Below are 23,315 nucleotides of genomic sequence, written 5' to 3' on the forward strand. Positions count from 1 at the left end.
GAGATAAGGTAGTGAGTGGGGTGGGTAAAAATTACATATGACTAAAGAGAGGGTGGAAAGAAAGAAAACAGTATATACAAGAGAGAAAATAAGATAGAGGGAAATACAGAGCTGGTAATCATAATGTGAATGGGATGAACTCTTTCATAAAACAGAAGCAAATAGCAAAGTGGATTAAAAAATAGAATCCTACAATATGTGATTTACAAGAAACATATTTGATTCAGAACCATACATACACGGTAAAGGTCAAAGACTTGGACAGAATTTATTATGCTTGAACTGAAGTTAAAAAAAAAAAAAGTAAGATAAAAAGCAATTCAGATCTCAGTTAAAGCAAAAATTAAAAAAAATCTTATTAAAAGAGATAAGGAAGGAGAGAACATATTGATAAATGGTACCATAAATAATGATGTAGGTGATGATATTAAATGTGTGCACAGCAAGTAATAGAAGAGACAAATTCATGGAGAAGATTTTAAACCTTTTACAGGAAAAAAAAAATAAACAGCAAAACTATTTTAGGAGGATCCTCTCTCAGAATCAGAAAAATCTAACCACAAATAAGCAAGAAAAAAACTAAGGAGGTTAATATGATCCTAGAATTCCTAGATATAATAGAAATCTGGAGAAAATTAAATAGAGACAAAAAGGAATACACCTTTTTCTCAGTAGTACTTGGCATATCCATAAGAACATTTCACTCAAACGGGAGAAAGTCAGAAATAGTACTTGCTTTTCAAAACATAATCCAAAAAAAATTATATTCAATAAAAGGTCAGGAAAAGATAGACTAAAAAACAATTGAAAATTAAATAATGTAATTCTGAAGAATGTGTAGGTCAAACAACAAATCACAGAAACAATCCATAGTTTCATTCAAGAGAATGACAATAATGAGACAGCATACCAAAACTTATGGGATGCAGCCAAAGCAAATCTTTGGGGAAAAAAATTTTTTTATAACTTTTTATTGACAGAGCCCATACCTGGGTAATTTTTCTTTTTACAACATTATCCCTTGCACTCACTTCTGTTCTGATTTTCCCCTCCCTCCCTTCACCCCCTCCCCCAAATGGCAAGCAGTCCTATACAAGTTAAATATGTCACAGTGTACCCTAGATACAATATATGTGTGCAGAACCGAACAGTTCTCTTGTTGCACAAGAAGAATTGGATTCAGAAGGTAAAAATAACCTGGGAAAAAAGCCAAAAATGCAAGCAGTTTACATTTATTTTCCAGTGTTCTTTCTTTGGGTGTAGCTGTTTCTGTCCATCATTGATCAATTGAAACTGAGTTAGATCTCTTTGTCGAAGAAATCCACTTCCATCAGAATACATCCTCATACAGTATCGTTGTTGAAGGACATAATGATCTGGTTCTGCTCATTTAACTTAGCATCAGTTCATGTAAGTCTTGCCAATCCTCTCTATATTCATCCTGCTGGTCATTTCTTACAGAACAATAATATTCCATAATATTAATATACCACAATTTACTCAACTATTCTCCAATTGATGGGCATCCATTCATTTTCCAGCTTCTAGCCACTACAAACAGGGCTGCCACAAACATTTTGGCACATACAGGTCCCTTTCCCTTTTTTAGTATCTGTTTGGGGTATAAGCCCGGTAGAAACACTGCTGGATCAAAGGATATGCACAGTTTGATAACTTTTTGAGCATAGTTCCAAATTGCTCTCCAGAATGGCTGGATGTGTTCACAATTCCACTAACAATGTATCAGTGTCCCTGTTTTCCCACCTCCCCCCCAACATTCCACATTATCTCTCCCTGTCATTATAGCCGATCTGACAGGTATGTAATTTTATCTCAGAGTTGTCTTAATTTGCATTTATCTGATTAATAATGATTTGGAGCATCTTTTCATATGGCTAGAAATAATTTCAGTTTCTTTGTCTGAGAATTGTCTGTACCTATTCTTTGACCATTTATCACTTGGAGAATGGCTTGGTTTCTTATAAATTAGAGCCAATTCTCTATATAATGGAAATGAGGCCTTTATCAGAACCTTTGACTGTAAAAATGTTTTTCCAGTTTATTGTTTCCCTTCTAATCTTGTCTGCATTAGTTTTGTTTGTACAAAAACTTTTCAATTTGATATAATCAAAATTTTCTATTTTGTAGTCAATAGTGATCTCTAGTTCTTCTTTGGTCATAAATTCCTTCCTCTTCCACAAGTATGAGAGGTAAACTATCCTATGCTCTTCCAATTTATTTATAATCTCATTCTTTATGCCTAGGTCATGGACCCATTTTCACCTTATCTTGGTGTATGGTGTTAAGTATGTGTCGATGGCTAGTTTCTGCCATATTAGTTTCAAATTTTCCCAGCAATTTTTGTCAAACAGTAAGTTCTTATCCCAAAAGCTGGGGTCTTTGGGTTTGTCCAACACTAGGTTGCTATAGTTATTGACTGTTTTGTTTTTTGAACCTAACCTATTCCACTGATCAACTAATCTATTCCTTAGCCAATACCAAATGGTTTTGGTAACTCCTGCTCTATAATATAATTTTAGATCTGGTAAAGCTAAGCCACCTTCATTTGACTTCTTTTTTTTCATTAATTCCCTTGAAATTCTTGATCTTTTGACTTTCCATATGAATTTTGTTGTTATTTTTTCTAGGTCATTAAAATAGTTTTTTGGGAGTCTGATTGGTATAGCACTAAATAAATAGATTAGTTTAGGTAGTATTGTCATCTTTATTTATATTTGCTAGCCCAATCCAAGAGCATTTAATATTTTTCCAGTTGGTTAGATCAGACTTAATTTGTATGGAAAGTGTTTTGTAGTTTTACTCATAAAATTTCTGATTTTCCCGTGGCAGATAGACTGCTAAATATTTTATACAATCAGTAGTTACTTTAAATGGAATTTCTCTTTGTAACTCTCACTGTTGGGTTTTGGTAGTGATATATAAGAATGCTGATGACTTTTGTGGGTTTATTTTGTATCCTGCAACTTTCCTGAAGGTGTGGATTGTTTCTAATAAGTTTTTAGTAGAATCTCTGGGGTTCTCTAAGTATACCATCATATCATCAGCAAAGAGTGATAATTTGGTTTCCTCATTGCCTATTCTTATTCCTTTAATCTCTTTCTCAACTCTTATTGCCAAAGCTAGCATTTCTAATACAAGGGAAATTTCATATCTCTAAATAGCTATATGAATAAAATAGAGAAAGAGGAGATCAATGAATTAGGTATGCAACTCCAAAGGTTAGAGAATAAATTAAAAAAACAAAAACAAATAAATACTATGTAAGAAATTCTGAAACTCAAAGGAGAGATAAATAAAATAGAAAATAAGAAAACTATTGAACTAGTAAATAAAAGAGTTGCTTTTATGAAAAAAATCCATAAAATAGATAAACCCTTGCTTAATTTGATCAGTAAAAGAAAAGATAAAATCAAATCATCAGCATCAAAAATGAGAAGGGTGAATTTACCACCAATAAAAAAAGAAATTAAAGCAAGAATTAGGAGCTGTTTTGACCAATTATGTAGCAGCAAGTCTGACAATCTAACTGAAATGAATGAATATTTACAAAATATAAATTTCCTAGGTTAACAGAAGAAATAAGTTACTAAAATAGTCCCACTTTAAAAAAACAAATTGAACAAGTCATTAATGAACTACCTAAGAAAAAATCTAGAGAGCCAGATGAATTCACAAGTGAATTCCACCAAATATTTAAAGAACAATTAATTCCTATACTATGTAATTTATTTGGAAAATAAATTCCTTATATGCAGGAGGAACCAAAACAGAGAAAGAAAATTACAGACCAATTTCCCTAATGAATATTGATGCAAAATTTTTAAATAAAATATTAACAAAGAGATTACAGCAACTTATCAGCAAGACAATACACTATATCCAAGTGGGATTTATACCAGGAATGCAAGGCTGGTTCAATATCAAGATAAGTATTACCATAATAAACCACATCAATAATAAAATCACCAGAAATTTTATGATAATTTCAATAGATGCATAAAAAAGCTTTTGACAAAATACAGCATCCATACTATTAAAAAATGGTAGAGAGCATATGGATAAAGGGACCTTTCCTTAAAATAACAAACTAGATATATCTAAAACCAATACCAATCATTATTTGTAATGGAAAGAAACTGGATGCATTCCCAGGTAGATCAGGGGTAAAAACAGAATGCCCATTATCATCACTATTATTCAACACTGAATTAGAAATTTTGGTTTTAGCAATAAATAAAAATAAGTTAAAGGAATTAGAATAGGCAGTAAGAAAAAAAAAAGATCACTCTTTGCAGATATGATGACATACTTAGAGAATCCTAGAAAATCATCCAAAAACCTACTGGAAAAAAATTCACAGCTTTAGCAAAGTTGCAGAATATGAAATAAACCCAGACAAATCATCAGCATTTCAATAGAGTACTGACAAATCTCATCAACAGGAGATAGAGAGATTCCATTTAAAATTACTGTAGACAAAATTAAATATGTGGGAGTCTACCTGTCAAGACATACTCAATAATTGTATGAACACAATTAGAAAACACTTCTCACACAGAGAAAGTCAGATCTGAACAACTGGAAATATAGCAATTGTTCATGGCTAGGCTGAGATAATAAGATAAAAATGATGATTCTACCTAAATTGGTCTATTCATTCAGTGTCATACTATTCAAACTATGGAAACATCATTTTTTAGAGCTAGAGAAAAAAAAGACAAAATTCATCTGGAAGAACAAAAAAATCATGATAATAAATAGCATAAATATTTTTTAAAAAATAAATATACTTAAAATAATGTAAAATTAATAAAAATAAATAATATATTTTTAAAAGTACAAAAGATAGTGGCTCAGCAGTATCAGACCTAAAACTGTATTATAAAAAAGCAGTCATCAAATCATTTGGTATTGGCTAAGAAATAGAGTGATGAATCAGTGGAATATATTAGATATATACATCACAATAATCAAGAACTAGAACAATCTAGTATTAGATAAACCCCCAGATTACAGCTTGTACAATAAGAACTCACTATTTGACAAAAAAATTGCTGGGATAACAGGAAAATAATATGTCACAATCTTGGTATGAACCTACACCTCACACCCCAATATAAAAATAAGGTCAAAATGGATATATGATTTTGGCATAAAGGAGGTTACCATAAACAAATTAGGAGAACAAGGGTTAATTTAACTATCATATCTTTGGAGAAGGGACGAATTTATGACAAATGGAAAACTACAGAACATCATGAAAGGAAAAATGTATAACTTTTTGTTATATTAAATTAGAAAGATTTTGGACAAACTAAACCAACAGAAACAAGATTAAAAGGGAATGACAAAGGTGAGAAAAAAAAATCTTTATAGCCAATGTTTCTCATAAAGATCTCATTTCTTAAATATATAAAGAACTGTGTCAAATTTATAAGAATACAAGTCATTCCCAAATGGATAAATGGTCAAAGGATATGAACAATTTTCAAATAATGAAATTAAAGCCATTTATATTTATGTGAAAAGTGCTCTGAATCACTAATAATTAGAGAAACTCAAAGTAAAACAGCTCTGAGATACCACCTTACACCTCTCAGCTTTTTTAAGATGACAGGAAATGATAATGATAAATGCTGGAGGGAATTTGGGAAGACTGGAACACTAATACATCATTGGTAGTATTGTGAAATGATCCAATCATTCTGGAGAGCAATCTGAAACTATACCCAAAGGGCTATAAAACTGTGCATACCTTTTCACCCAATGAAATAATAAGGGAGTAGAAATGATCCCAAGTGTAAAAATGTTTGCAGCAGCTCTTTTTGTGATACCAAAGAATTGGAAAATGAGTAGATGCCCATCAGTTGGGGAAATGGCTTGATAACTTGTGGTATATGAAGATAATACAATATTATTGTTTTATGAAAAATTATGAACAAGCTGATTTTAGAAAGGCCTGGAAAGATTTATATGAATTGATGCTGAGTGAAACAAGCAGAATCAGGAATATATTATACACAACAACAGCAGGAATGTGTTTTGATCAACTATGAAACATTTGTTGATTCAGTAATTCAAAGCAATCCCACTAGACTTTGAACAAAAAATGCCATCTGCATCCAGAAAAAGAACTAAAGAAACTAAATATGAGTCAGCATATGCTATGTTAACTTCTTTCTTCTATTTTTTTATGTCTCCCATGGTTTTTTCATTTTGTTATGATTTTTCTCTCCCAACATGATTCATAAGGCAATGTCTATTCAAAAAAAAAAAAAAAAAACTAAAAGTTTTTATTTTATTTCCTCAGAATCCAGCACACTTCCTTGCACACATCAGGTATTTAATAAATGCTTATTGAATTAAAAATAAATGTACATGTCAGCGTCATAAATTTATAAGGGAAATGATTTTCTGATGATCCTTAAATCTATTAAGCAGTCAATAACATTGACCAGATTTGAAGTCAGGTTTTCTGAATGCAAATTCTACATTATTTCATGTCATGTTCCCCTATTCCCTGTTTTTTTTTCAACGGAAATGATGCAATGGAAAGAGATTTCTTCATTTATAGAAGACAATTTGTAGTTGAATACTTCTCCCCTTATATTTATGGATAATTTTTAAAAAGTATTTTAATAAAATTTTTAGGTAGACATCTGGCTTTTATTTTACAAATTTCTATCAACATTTGGGGAATATAGAAACCTGATCTCTACCATTGACCAATGGAGGAAAAAAGAAAAACTGAGTAGAAATCAAGAATCTTTTTTCAAATAAAGACATAAAAATAGGTCATTTAAAAAATTAATTCCTGCTTTATTGTAAGTGAATTAAAAAACATTATAATTGTACTTTCCACCACTGAAAAACAGGTTCCTCTCTACTGGTTAAAGTTAAAAAAAAATATGTCAAAGGTCATTCTGCAACAGATGAATAATCAAATGTATGAACAAAACATTTTCAAAAGAAGAAATTAAAATTATCCACAAAGAAAAAAATTGTTTACATCACTAATAATAAGTGAAGTAAAATTACAAACCATTATACAAACATCAAATAAAATTTACAAAAGTTTAAAATAGTGAATTTTGAAGGACTCTGAGAAGACAACTTCCCTGAAACATTTCTAAAACTGTAATCATAATTACATAATTACACAATAATAAAAATAATTATAATTACAATATAATCATAAATTAAATGTATTTTTATCCACTGATGTCTCTACTCAGCCTGTAATTTTAAGAAAGTCAAGCAAATTGCTATAAATGCAAATAAAATAATCATGGTAATCATTGAGATAGCTTAAAAATGGGTGCCTATTGATTTGACACTGTCTAAACAATTTGTGTAATAATTCAAAGACACAATAGATGAGAAATTCAGAATAATATTGTAAGTATTGCATGAAATCATAGAGTGACAAGACTAGATAATAATAATACACATTAATGCTTCTCAATTGAAAACAACACTGAAAGGAAATCAAACTCAAACTATTGGCAATGATTGATATTAATTTCAGATAATAGTTGATAGAACAAGTATTCTTCCTCAGTTCAGCTAGGGGAATAACTAAAGATATTGGATATTGAATGCTCTCTCAGGGTATTTGTTTTGCATTTTCCTTTTTTCATTTTCTTTATTACAAGGAAAGGCTCAAAGTTTATGTAGGGAAAGGAGAAGAAGAAAAGAGTGTAACATATTCTGATATGCCAAAATGATTGTTCTGTTAAAAAAAGATTCCATAAAATATATATTTTTAAATAACTCTCAAAGGTAACCTTTATAAGGACAATTATTCAATATAATCACTCTTTGGTTTTATGGAGAGATTGAGATTTCACACCTTTAGAGAGCTCATATAAGCAAGAAGCTCTTAGAGCCAAAGAGCACTCTGGGAAATACAGAAGCCCACAAGCCCACTCTCGGAAGCGAAGTCAGATTCATTCCATCTTCGACCTTTGTGCTGGTTGGAGGCTGAAGAAAGCAGAGGCAAAGGACAAGCTGCAAGAGCTTTTGGAACCAAGCAGATATATAGACCTCTAAGAAAGCTAACCAGGCCCAAGGAAAGAGATAAGAAATAAACGTTTGGATTTTATCAGCTGGCTGTATTTGGAGTGATTATTACTCTGAACTGAAACTAAGGCTGCCTCCAGAAAACCTCCCCAAGTAACCTGTTCCCAGAGAGAACCATTATATTTTAAAGAAGAGAGCACCACATATTATAGCAAAAAACTAACGGCTATTTTCTCCCCTGAAAGATGGACCTCTTATCTCTGTGCCTCCTTCATTGTTTTCTTTCTAGCTTCAGGGAATACAGCCCTTTTCAGAATAGTGAGCCATAGGAATGTGGTCTTTGGAATCCAGGCTGGCTATTGATGCCAACCCTAACAATTTATTCCCAAACAAGCAAAAGTGATATATAGGAATAACTTAATGATCCTAGCCCATTGGAAGGAATTCTTCTGACATTTATGTCATATTGGGTCATGATCTGACATAAAATTTTTGTGTATGTAGCCCCAGAGTGTGGGATGATATAGGGAAGAGTCTGCCCTTGAGGTATTCTGGAAAATATTTCTTTTTTTTTGCTCTTGATATGTCTTTGAAATAATAGCCCTTTTAAAAAGCTACCTGATATTAAGTACTTGAATGGAACAGGAGTGCTAATCACAGGCTTCTAACAAATGGCCTCTAACAAATGTGGCAACAGAGGTAGTAGGGATCAAACAAATGGAAAGAGAAGAACCACTTCTTCTGGATAGTGAAATCCGGAGGGGCAATGTAACAGATGAAAAGAGGGCTAAGATGTACAACCATCCATAAAGCAAACCTTTCTCCCAGGTACTTCAACATATATTTACTACATCCCAATATATACAAAATAAAAGGAGAGGGCAGACAGACACCTGAGGTGTAGGAACTCCCCTGTCAGGACACTTGGATAAAGCCATGAAGTTTGTCATGTATTTGTGTCATAAATTGAGATAAATTGTTACTAAAGGGAAAAAACTGCACAGAGGAGCAGATTGCTTCCCTCATTACTGAACTCAAGACCAAGATGCTACATGCACTCCATTCTACCTTCTGATGCTTGAAAGGTAATCAAAGAAAGAAAACTACAAAATTTACTTTTTAATAAATCAACATGGAGGAGAGAGATTTATTCTCTATAATGAGGCAGTCCCAGTCTCTAAAACTTCATCAGTGTTTTGAATTGGCATGCTTATACTTCATGGGGAGGTATAATTTGGTATCTTCAAAGAAAGTACCACAACCAACAATCTAATTAAATTCACTAGATAGCTCATGGAATTAATAGTGGGACTCCATTGATTAGTCAACCTTGCCTATATTTATAAACTTTCTAAAAATTTTCAAGATACATATGTAAAAATTGTTTTGTTTTGTTTTGTTTTGTTTTGTTTTAGCTAATAACAAGAGTGCAGTTATTTCAGGCTCACTGTGAAGAACAAAATAGCTTTCCCTGGTCTTTATGGAAATAATTCATGTGCTTTCCCTCTCTAGCTTATACACTTCTCTTAATCCATTAAGCAGCAGAGTTTCAAAAAGTAACTTACAAGTATATTGAAAACATACTCTTAGAAGTCAGAAAACAAAGGTGATATAAGTTGGAAACAAATTTCTTGTTATTTGTTCAAATGCAAACTGTTATTTGTTCAAATGCAAATTTCTATAATGGACAATTATGGCCTTTCACAAAAAAAAATGCATGTGTATGAGCAAACAAACATTCAATCCTTTTCAGATGATAATTCATTTGAGAATAAGTAAAAATGTTTCTAGGGAATCAGCTACTGAATAACATGGTTAAATAAAATGTATAATTTCATTCACTTAGGTAGAAAATGTCAGAAATTCTTTAGGGCCACTAAAAGGCCAATTAGAATGCATCATAACCTCTTTCTGTCTGTCTGTGAGAAAGAGAGAAAAAGATAGAGAGAAAAAGAGAGAATATTAACAAGGAAAGAGTGTATATGCAAACACACATCAGTCCATAAATGTGTATCCAGTCTATATAGGAAAAGTACATTTAAAATGATTGTTCACATAGATTTTTGTTTAAGCTCAAGTGTAAGTTGAGTTTATATTAGAATCTGTTCCCTTTTGGGTTTCCCAAGCATTGTTTTTTAAGGAGAAAAATGATAGAGATCCTCCCTTTGAGGAAAGATACACTTTGTTATTACTATTCAGTTCTTTCAGTCATGTCCAGCTCTTTGTAACCCCATTTAGGATTTACTTGGCAAAGATACTGGAATGGTTTCCTATTTCCTTCTCCCTCTAGATGAGGAAACTGAGGAAAACAGAATTAAATGATTTGTCAAGGGTCACAGCTAGTAAATGTTGGAGGCCGGATTGGACCTTGGGAAGATAATTTCTCCTGACTTTAGACAAAGCATTCTATCCACTGTAACCGAGACAATTCTTCCTATCCACAGCATTTTATCCACTGTAACAGAAACAATTCTTCCTATCTTTGGATATTTCACAAGTATCTGATGAAGTATATTTTGTCCTTTCTGGATCAGATTTAACAATTGAACTTTTCTACAACTTGTTCCTCAGAAGGATAACTATTCTTATCTCTTCTTTTTGTGTTCACTATAGGTATACAAATATGATTTAAGACTTTCTATTAAAGTTAAAATTAATCCATGCAAAGACATTATTTTCTGGATCAGAACATTTGTTCTGAGGCCAAACTTTTCTCCAAAGCAATATAAATGTAATTTAGTTGTACATGTTGAAAAAAACAACACATGAAACCATTTCTTAAAGAAATAATTCATATATGTATGTGTTAATTTTGTGCCATCTTCTAGGATGCATTATGGTTCAGATTAAAATTATCTGGAATTCATAGGATGAGTCCTGTTAGAGAATTTAGGAAGATAGCTGCTTATGATTCAAATAGAGAGATCAGTTACCCCTGAAAGTTTTTTTTTAAAGTAATCATTGGTAACCCAATTCTATATTTTTGTATATAATAAACAGGCATGCATTTGTATGGATCTGTAGTATCAAAGGCCGAAACTTTTAGCCTTCAGTATTTCTTAGCACTATAGAATAATATAGAACAGGATTCTACAGGGACAAGGTGGTTTTCAGGTATTTTAAAATACAATAAAATTGACGAAACTATTATTTACCATTCATTTTCAGGGTTAGATATGTTACATGAAGTAAAATTCATGTGGAGATAGTGAAAAGATAATGAAACAGAAGCTGTACATATTTTGGAATTTTAAACATAACAACATGATATATTTTGACATTGTGTATAAATGATTGGAGTATTTAAAAGGTGACCTCTGAGCCAAAAGAGAAGAGAATCTGCCTCAGCTAGAATTTAAAGTTTGATTTATATTTTGATCACTTGATCCTGTTGCCCTAACATGACTGAATATGCTGCTTCTTTGTAAACACCTGGCATAGTCTATCAATCTCCAGGGAGGGGAAGTGTTTTTTGCTTTTTTTTTTTTTTTTTTTTTTTTTTAATATAAACTGGTGATGGATTTCTTCAGGTTGACAAATTAGCTTCTGTGAAATTTTTGTAAAAAAATTGTCCTTTTGAACTTGATTTGAGGGGAAACAGGAGGTGGGGACTGAACATTATGGTTCCTTTGTTGGTTTTGCATATTGAAATTTTCAGAATATTCTTCAAGAAATATGGATATTGAGCTTCTGATTAGAACACATGACATTCATCAAACTTCAATGCCCTTTTCTGCCCCTTTTTCCTCTCATGCTCATGATTCTCTTTCTACTTCTTCTGAAATTGCTACTCAATCACCAGTACCAAATGTACCCATCTTAACTGTTGTTTACTTCTATCCTACAGTAATTAATATGCATTAAATATAGGCTTCACCTCTGTCTCTGGGCAATAATTAACTTTATAATATTATTGCATATCCTTGGATTCACATTTAGATCTGTGTCCCTTTTCCTCTTTTCAATGGTTATAAAATGTTTTTCCCTATTTCTTTTTTTCCTTTGTTCCTTGATCCAATCCAAATTTCCTTAAAATGGGTTCTTAATTCTTAGAATTTAGCCATTTCCCATATCATGAAAGGTTTAAAGAAAAATTTTTTAAAGTAGCCTTTAAATTTTCCCTTAAAATAGCATGTTCAGTGTCATTCGTGACAAACATTCAAAAACTTATTCAATGTCTTGTATGTAACAAATGCTAGAAATACAAAGAAGCCAGAGAGTGGTGAGGAGACTCCTGCCTTCAATGAGCTCAAAATTTGATTGGGAAGACAGCATTGAAAAAAAACCTTTTTTAAAAACAAAATAAACACAGTATAAGTCAGACATAATCTCACAGGGAAAGTATGAATTTGGGTGGCTAAGGAAAGACTTTTTGCAGAAAGTGTGATTTTAGTTGAAACTTGAGGAAGCCAGGGAAGTCAGGAAATAGAAGTAAAGAAGGAAAATGTTCCAGTCATGAAAAGAACTAGTAAATCAGGTTGCAAATCTCAGTGATTTGGAAGAAAAAACAGGGAAAAGACCTCCAGGATCAGGAATTTATATATTCCCTATATCATCAATATGAGATTCTGACTACTTTTATGTTTTCAATGTAAGTCCATTTTCCCCAGGTATAAATGTATGAAAAGAGAGAGTATGTCCCTCTCCTTCAAGGGGGTGAACTGTTTAATCATTGCCATGTTGGCTATATGTTCTATCAAATGCCTTTTAATAAAAGCATTGATGTAAACTTTTTGGCTGACATTTTGAAGCTCCCTCAATGGGACTTCATGAGTGACCCTTCTAGAAATCCTAAAATATTACTACTAGATCTCTGAAGATAGAAATATAAGCTAGCCAATCTTTTAGTATAAGTGAGACATAAGAGTTCAAGGGAAAAAAAGAGAAATGGGGGAAGGAAAGAAAAAAAAATGAAAAGAAACTTATTTTTACTTTCATACTGAATCCAACTATTGGTTCATCTGTCATCACCTTCATTGATAAATGTATAGATAATTGTACTCAATATCACAATTTCCTCAGTACACCTTCTAAAATCCTTTCAGCTGGGCTTCTTTCCTTTTCACTTCAGTGACATTTCTCTCTTTAAATTTCCAGTGACCTCTTAACAATCAAATAAAATGTTCTTTACTTAAATCTAATATTCCTGTACTTCTGTATGTCTATCAACCACTCCTTCCTAGTAGATACTCTTATTCATTCGTTACAGGAACTTCTTATTTCCCTAATTCTTCTTCCTTTCTAACTACTGGTTCTTTTACCCCTTCAATGGCTCTTTATTCTATTTTTAAAATCTTATTGTGGAAAAATGCAAAGTGTGTGGCTTTATAGCATATTCCCACTATCTTGATAAAAACAATGAGGATCCAGTGAAAGAATAAAGGAAGCTCCTAGATCCCCCTGACACCCCCCCCCCGCCCCCAAAGTTCCAAACTGTCTCAATCTTCTGTTTTCACTACTTCTATATTATTTCCTTCCTGCAGATCTTTGGTGTTAACTTAGAATTTTCTTTCTCTCATTTTTTTATTCAATTAACAATTAGTTTCTGTTAAGTTCACCTCCTTAACCACTTCCATTCTCCTTGCCCAAATTCTAATCTACTTGCAAATGAGCTAATAAGCATATTAGCTAGTATTTATATAGCCCCATAATATTTGCAAAACACTTTGTGTATTTTATTTAATTTGAGCTTCACAACAACACTATGAGTTAGTTATTATTATTTTCACAATTTTTCAGAAAAGGAAATTGAAACAGAGAAATTATTTGACTTACCTAATTTCATCTCATTAAGTAAATTTCTGGAGTATATGGAATATTTAGGAAGATTAGCACCTCTGGTGAGAGGATTTGTCAGGCTTCTTTCAGAGCTGTTCATAGATATGCTATAGCATGCCCAGAAGTCACATCTTGTTAAATCACAGAGGCAGGTGGGCTAACACAGGTTTAGGGCATTTGATAGTTTTCAGACCTGTTGGTGAGTTGGATGTCTACTCCAAGGGCATGGAGACTTTCCCCAACGGAATGGGAGAATGAGAACAATTTGTTCCAATGATTATAAAGGCTTCTAAAGCAGGTATTGTGGAGCTCTCAGAGTATTATTAGGCATCAAAGGTGCCATAGTCATCCACTGTTTCCCAAAGCCATTGGCAGTTGCCCTCCCATTAGACATGATGACTCAGGAAGAAAGAGGGAGGCTAATGACTTTGTGAAACTTTGCCTTACTTAATTTCAGTTTTCACAGAAACAATCTCAAATATCTTGGACCTGAATCCAGGTCTTCTGACTTTATTTCTAGCACTTTATCTATTATGCTACCTATTGACTTTCATCAAAACCCACCTAAACTATTATCCTAATTTTCTAGGAAGTCATCAGTTCTATTTCTCCGCCAAAAGCATCCTTTATCCTTGTAGAATTATTAAGCATTCATGCCTAGAGGTTAAATTGTTTAATAACCAAAATTATCATAATTTATTTAATTGTTCTGCTATTTTGAGATGTTTCAGTTTTTTTCACAGATAAATAATATTTCTATAAAATATTCTTAAATATCCTTTTTTTTTTTTTTTTTTTTTTTGGTTTTCCCTAACACTCATGCTATAGTCAGAACAATGGAATTACTGGGTTAAGGGATATAATTACTTTTCTACTATTTATGATGAGTTGCCAGATTACTTTCCAGAAAAATTCCACACTGCTAATTTGCAATACTATCGTCAAGGAATCGCAAGCCTAATTTCATTGAGTTTTTTTGATTTAAATTATTTTATTAATTTCATAAATTTGATATGGTATCTCAACCCCATTTTAATTTACATATTTTTATTAGAAAAGGCAATATATTTTCAAGTGATTATTGCTGTTGACTCTTTTGAAAAATGCCTTTTCCTGTTCTTTGATTCATATCTTATTGATTCTACCTCCACAATATCTTCCATATCCATGTTTTCTTCTCCATTGATATGACCACTAACTTAATTTGGGCCTTTATTGATTCTAAAAAGAACAGCACTAAAAAACAATTAAACAGCAACAACAACAGTATAATGTTATCAGTCAGTGGAAAAACACTGGTACATAATTACCAGGCACTGTACTAAGAGTTAGTAATACAAAGAAAGGCAAAAAATGAAATCCCTGCTCTCAAGAAATTTACATTTTAATAGGGCAAATATCATTCAAATAACTATGTACAAACAAGTTGTACAGGCTACATTGGAGATAAATAACTAGCAATAAGAGGAATTTTAACAGGCTTTTAGTAGATCATATCTTAAGAGAAAATTGAAGGAAGCCAGAGATATCAAGAAGTTGATAGGAGGGATGGTAAGAATTTGGAAATATAGTACATAATTATTGAACATGTATAGAGTTAAAAAATGATGGGTCATTTTTGATGAATATAAAGAAAATCAATGTTTAGGCTGCAGAATACCTGAAGAGGAGTAAAGGGTAAGAAAATGGGAAAGGAAGAAAGGGCCTAGGTTATAAAAGCTCTTGAACATCAAACAGGATTTTATATTTGATCTTGTAGATAAGGAGTCACTCTGATGTTACATGATTAGACCTTCACTTTAGGAAAATCACTTTAAAAGTTGAGTAAAGGGGAAACTATAGTGGCAAAACATGATCCAGGAAGGCAAATCAGAAAGCTATTTCAATAATACAGATGTGAAATGATGAAGGTATATACTAGGGTGGTGACAGCATCAGAGAAGAAAAATAGACATACAGAATGTTCTTATAAAGACAGAATTGGAAGGACTCAATCACAGATAAAGTGTGTAAAATTTGATATGAGTTATAAGGATAATATCTAGATTGTGTATTTTGTGAGCATGATAATGTCTCAGTAGAAATTAGGAAGAGGAAAGGGCTTCAAGAAAAAGATAACTAATTCAGTTTGGAACTGCTGAGTTTATGAGATCAATGGGGCATCTAGTCAAGATGTCTACTGGCAGCTGGAGATGTGAGATCAGAGATTAGGAGGTGGGTTAGGAATGTATAAATAAATCTGAGAAGTATCAGCATAGAGATAATTGATTCCTTATAACTAGCTGGGCTTCTTAATTGAAATAGCATAAGAGAAAAGACCACAGGTTAGGTTCTTGGGGAATACTAATAATTAGTGGACCTGACTTGATTAACAATTCATCAAATGAGATTGAGAAAAAGTGGTGAGATGGTTTGGGGAAGTACCAAAAAAAAAAAAAAAAAAAAAAAAAAAAAAAACACTTGGAAACTGACAGAGAAGAAAGTTTCAAAAAAACAGGGTGCTTAACAGTATTCACGGCCAATACAGAGGTCAGAAAAGATGAGAACTGAGAAAAGGTCAATATTATTTGCTATAAAATCAATGCAAATTTTGGAGACAGTAGCTTCTATCGAATTTTTCTATTGAAGAAGAGAAAAAGAAGAGAAAGAAGAAAGAAAATGGAAGCCAACTTTCTTAAGGAGTGGCCAAAAATGAGTAATAGACAGGTAACCGATTTTTTTTGAGGATTGGGGAGATATTGACAAGTTTGTAGGTAGAAGAAAAGCAACCAGTAGACATGGGGAAATTGAGCATTAATGATAAAAATAAGAATAATAGAAGAAACACTGGTGGAGAATACAAGATGGAATGAAAATACTCATGAATGGAAAAGGATATAAAAAGAGTACTTTATTATAGTGGGGTTCCAGTTTAGATAATGCAGCAAATATTATAATTGATCTAGTAAGCTTATTTTATGATTCATAATATATTCAATATACAATTATAGATATCATATAATATAATTTATTTTGCCACACAAAAATACTCTTCATATTCAGTAGGGTTAGAAATTAATTGTATCATTGAAGATATAAAACCATCAGAAAAGAATCAATCAATTAAAATCAATAAATGGACATTTAACCATTTAATATATATTCCAAGCATTGTACTAAGTACTGGCAATGCAAAAAGAGTTAAAAAGCAACCTCTGCCTTCAAGATGCTAACAATCTAATGGGGAGGAGGAAGAGGGAAGGAGATAACTGGTGAATACATATGCAAAGTAATCTACAAAAGAAAATAGGAAAGGGCCTGCTAATCCCTTCCCTAGAAGTGAAAGAAGGAAAGGAAGGCTCCAAGAAGAATAGTTTTCCATTCCAATGACACTTTCCTTCTTTGGCTCTCCTTTCCACAGTCACAGGCCTTTCTGATTTTGTGACACAACTTGGGCCATCCAGGTAAAAGATTTGGTGAGATGTTGGAGGTGAATATGATTGGGCTGTTATGATATATATCCCTGCCCCCAAAGAAATTGAACTTAATGACGTTGATGGTTTTGGGTCTCAGGGCCCAAATATTGTGTGGTAGTCATTTAGCAAATCAAGAGTTATATCTTCTTAACCTATAAATGGGCTCTACTCCCATATTTCTAACAACAGCTAGATTTATAGAAAAACAAACTATGATTTATGGGAAACATAGAGCTAAAATGTCTCTCTCATTCAGATCCCTGAGCACTTCAATCTGTTTCTCACCTTCTTTTCAAGGTTGCCTTCTTTTGTTGGTTTTCATAAATCAAATGCATACCATAGTGGGTGTCATTTTTATTATAAGATAGGAGAGGTTTTCAACATTTATCTTCCTTGCTTGTTTCATATTATTTCTAAAATTGCTTATTAAAAAAGGATCTCATGCTTGTTTTCCTCCCAACATACTCAGAGTGACTAATAACTGCTGAAAAGCTCATAAACAAATATACATTGAAAAATAATCATTCATTAACCAGTGGAAGTCCTACAGCATACAAGATTCTGTAATAATTGGTACAATAATACTAATACCTCCTCATATAAAAAATGAAGGGCTTGTCCTAGATGATCTATCAGTAAGGTTTTTTACAGGTCTAACAGTTATGATAACTGCTGCTCTAAAGTTTATAAAGCACTTTACATTATTTCTTTCATTTGATCCTCATAACAACTCGGTGACATAACTAGGACACACATCATTATTCTATTTTAATGATAACAAACCTGAATGTTAGGGAGGTCAAGTGAATTTCCCAAGATCATACAGCCAATTATTATGTTAATTTCCTGAGCACTATTGAAGGAACAAGTATGTAGTACTGAAGAAGGGTAGAGATAAGCTTAAGAGTCATCCATATAAAATTGGTAGGTAAAGCACCATAGCTATTAAAATTGAAAAAGGTACAAGAGAGAAAAGAGAAGAGGGCCAAGGAGAAGTCCTTGGAGAACCCTACTATTAAGGTTTTCATTAAATATCATTAATGGTTCAGAAAGAAAATAGAGAAATAATGATGGTCTCTTAGAATTCAAATAGCATTTTTAATTTATGACTCTCTGATACACTAATGCTATAAATGTTTTATTGGTGATTTAGTCCCCTGTTATGCTATAAGCTAGTAAGGATCATATTGCCTCTTGGGTAAAGTTTAAGTTTTTTGTTTTGTTTAGAATGTAAATCTCTATGTTCTGGTGGTTCCCAAATTCTCCAACACTTCTCAAAGGACTAATCTCCAAAAATTCACACTCTACCCAAACTTGAATGAAAACGAATTCAGATATTCTAACTTCAAATACAAGCTTTTTTCCCCATAATGCCCTGTTGTTTTCTTAACATTATGTCCCTATCTTTTGTTCTGCTCTCTAGAGTAGAACTGATTCTTGCCAACTGCTTTCCCTGACCCCTTTTTTCTTTAGCAAAGATAACTCATCTCCATTTATAAGTGTTTCCATTTCAACCTATCTACTCCCTTCTATCAATAATATTTTTTCATTAATCTTCAGTCTCTCTAAACTTGGCAAATCTGCCTACAAACTTGTCAATATTTCTTCAGTCCTCAAAAAACAATCTTATCTACCTTCATTGATTTTTGCATTTATTCTCCAATGATGAACCCACCAGCTTTGTGAAAGGACAGTAATCCTCAGAAATGAGAGAAGGAATTCTAAGTGCTTTCTGGAAATGGTGGGGATGGGTCAGTGTATGGTAGGCAGAGAGAAGAAAAAAGATCTTGGCAGCAATGTTGATGTTGGAGAAGGCAGAGGATATTACAATTTCAAGCACACTCCAGATGAAAAGCACCTGTACAGTGTTTGTGAGTTTGTGTGTGTATTTTAAAACATATAAACAAAAAAAACTTTTAAAGTACACACAAAATGCTCCACTGTGGGTTGAAAGATCTCAAACAATAGTGAGAATAAAAAAAAGATTACTTCAGATATTTCTGGATTGAAGCCCAACCTCACACCAAATCATTGCATATGTAACAGATGGCCTGACCTTCCACTTCCTTGAGAAGCCTAGGCCCATCTAATCAATTAAGCAATCAACAAACATTTATTAAGCATAATCATACTTGAAGACATTTGTAATTCTTTTTAAAAAAGATTGAGCAGCTCTACTTCCAAGATAGTTAAGCAAAGATAATGGACAATCCTGGCTCTCTTTTCTTCCACTTCAGAAGCAAAAAAGCCAAGAAACTAACATAAATCATTCAAAATGAGAAGAAAATTAAAGCAATTCCTTTTAACATTGCTTATTGAGCAGTCCTATCAAATAAATATAAAACATATACATAAAAAATCAGTTATGAGAGAAGGGAGGGAAAAATCAATAAGACATTGGAGAAACAGAAAATGATTTAGAAATTATATAAAAAATGAGCCTTGAAAGAAGTTCAGGATCTTGAATCCTACTGAAAACCACTACTTTACCACCTGTACATTGTGACCACCAATGTGCTCCATTTTTATTCAGTTCTCTTGGCAGATTTAGGGTGTAATCAGTTCATTACAAAAGAATTTGGGATTTCTAACATTTTTCTTTCACAAATTTGGCTACAAGAAATAGCATGTGTTATTTTCCCTCTCACAATTTGTTTTGCAGTTCCAAGATCTGACTCATAATACTATATTTGACATTACTATTTTCTGGGCTAGCATCTTTTCTCTTTGATTATTTCTTGAAAACAGGATAGCTAGTTGCTTTGCTATAGCAAATTACTAACCCTTTTAAAATGCACTGCCTTTGAAATACAAATTGTGCGCCTTTTTTGATAATAATGATAATAGAAAACATTATTATTGACATTATTGGGAATGAATAGACTGGACACAAAATAAAATATTGAAATGGGGACCTCTGTTCTAATATTCTCAGAATTTCCTTTAAAACAGCATTTCTAAGAAACTTAGTGAAGTCTTAAACTTTTCATTTTGCATCAATCCTTCAACATAACACTTAAAAGTAGGAAAAATGAAATTGTTTGCTATCATAAGATAGTACAATTGTTAAGTAATATGTTTATATTAGGAATAATATGAAATGGTGGAGGGTAAGTGATCTTTTTGTCAGAATAATAAAACAGCTGTTTGTGGTTAGAAATCTACATTTTTGTTTGGAAATACTTCAGTATGGGCCCAAAGTACAGCATCAGGAAAAAGGGTTAGTGGGGAGCAGTTTGCCTCCAGGTAAAGTGAAGAGAAATCAACTAGAACCCTGGGGCAAGCTGCCCTTCATGATCCTTGTTTATTGAATATGTTAGGTCTGTATACCTGTAGGGTGTTGAACTAATGTTTAGTAAATTCTTTCTTCCCAACTATATTTAGAAGGATAGAGGATAGGTCAATGACTCTTTCTAGAATCTGAAATCTGTAAAATAATATATTTCCATTTTGCTCCTAAGAAATGCTCTATAGTACAGATTCCTATTGGCTCAAGTATAATGAGAATTACTTTAAAAAAGGAAAGATTTTCTTCAAGATGGTTCTAATTATCTGTGAATCAGTAGGATTCACCAAGATCATACCAAACGTGTTCTCTGATGTGTACAATTGAAAATCAGAGAGACTTAACTATAAGGAATACTTGTAGAGAATAGACCAGAGATTAAATTTTACATGATAACTTCCATCAAATGGCAAGGTCATTTAGGGCATTAGCTAGGGCTATATTGAAGTCTTGGAAACAACATCAGCCACATTAACAAAGGAGTGCAATGCTCCCCTCTCTCCTCCCACCACTAATGAAGTGAACACCACCAGGAGAACAATTTATAGTATAGCAATATTGTAAAAATGAACAATCCTGAAAACTGTAATTAAGAATTCTGACCAATGACAATGGCCAGCTATGATGGTGGAAGATCAGTGATGAAAAATAATACCCACTCCCTGAGAGAAATGTGATAGACTATATATGCAGAAGGAAGCAAATATTTTTAGATATTGTCAATATGGGATTTTTATTTATCCTGAGTTTACATAAATCTGTTACAAGGTAGTTGTTGTTGTTATTTCCCAGTAGGGGGTAGATGAGAGAGAGAAGATAAAGTCATTTGGGGGCGGGGGGAATGTAATATAAAACAAAACAAAATCATAAAACAAACAAAAAAAAAAACCAAGAATTTAGTATTTCTCTGTAATTGGAAGGTACTAGTAAGACTAAAAAAACTTCAGTAAAAGGCTGACTCTGTAATAGGATTTCTTGTTTACTTTGTGTTCTCATCCTATATTATCTTACATGATTCTCAGTTGCTCTATTAAACACAGGATCCCCAGCTCATACTTAAGCATGTTGTAACCTTCACAACTCTATTATGCATACATTTATAGATTCTTTCGATGCTAAGCTATATACAAATAGAGAAAATGTACAAACCTCTACTATGTGTTTACTTTTACAAGTAAAAGACATGAAAAATATGGCATTATTAAGTAGTATTTAGGCAAAAAAAGTTAATGTAAATGAAATTGCATTATTTCCCCATTCTTCTATCACACAATATATGACAGCCCTTTCTGAAGGAAAACTGTATAGGTATATTTCTTTTTTTGCTGCCTTTGTTGTTATTCAGTTGCTTTTTCAGTTGTGTCTGACTCTTTGTGATTCAATTTTAGGATTTTCTTGACAAAGGTACTGGAGTGGTTTGTCACATCCTTCTCTAGCTTATTTTATAGATGAAGAAACTCAGAATTAAGTGACTTGCCCAAGATCACACAGCAAGTAAGTTTCTAAGACTTGATGGATGTGAACTTAAGGAGCTGAGTCTTCCTGGATCCAAAACAGATCACAAATTAGGAAGAGGGCTACATAAGTTTCTGGGTCAACTGTCTCATGAGAGGGATTGTAGTACCTGTCATAATGATCAGGCAAGAGCACCCCATGCTCACCTTGTTCCCCTTTGGAAATTAGCATCCTATCTGTATTGTGAATTCAAAATTGTTACAAACACTATTTCATCGCTTTTCGAATTGTAAACGTATCAGAATTGACTTTGTATGAAAATGTATCTTTAAAAAGTTGAGCATGACTTAAGTGTGAGCCTTACCCAATACATTCTTATATTGCCTTATATATTATTAATAGACTCATTTTAGCCTCATTTTCCTGAGTGTGATGAACTTAGGGTGAAACCTAATAAAGATTTTTCTTACAAAAAGTAGATATCACTTTAAAGCACAAAATGAAAGACTTTTAAGCAAATAACAATGCAGATTAATGGAAATGATGTGAATTCTCCCTCAGAGAAACCTACTATTAGTAGAGAACAAAATGTATCCAGACAACATGTTGAACCAGAGAATTTATACAGCCAGAGTATAAGTATATCCAAAGTAACCTACAAAGCTACTGATGCATTCTAGTGATTACCAGGCTAGTCTCTACTGTCCTCTGAAATGCATCATGTTGGACATTTATTTTAGCTCTTCATCATGTTGAAGGAAATACTTTCCTGCTACCATCTGCTGGAACTCAAGCAATGTAGCCTATTTAGAAATTTTGACTTTTTCTTTTTTTGCTGCCTTTGTTGTTATTCAGTTGCTTTTTCAGTTGTGTCTGACTCTTTGTGATTCAATTTTAGGATTTTCTTGACAAAGATACTGGAGTGGTTTGTCACATCCTTCTCTACCTTATTTTATAGATGAAGAAACTCAGAATTAAGTGACTTGCCCAAGATCACACAGCAAATAAGTTTCTAAGACTTGATGGATTTGAACTTAAGGAGCTGAGTCTTCCTGGATCCAAACCCAGCACTCCATTCCTATCCACTGTGCCACCTACTGCCCATTAGATGAGATCAAATTATTAAAAAAACAAAAACAAATAAAAAGCTTTACACAGTGCCTGGTATTTCATAGGTGCGTACACACACACACACACACACACACACACACACACACACACACATTTCCCTTCTCCTTCCTCTTGTTAGGTTAAAGCAAAAAGAAATTTTCTTTTTGTCAGGGAGGGCTAGCGGTATT

This window comes from Sarcophilus harrisii, chromosome 1, assembly GCF_902635505.1.
Source record: "Sarcophilus harrisii chromosome 1, mSarHar1.11, whole genome shotgun sequence".
NCBI lineage: Eukaryota > Metazoa > Chordata > Mammalia > Dasyuromorphia > Dasyuridae > Sarcophilus > Sarcophilus harrisii.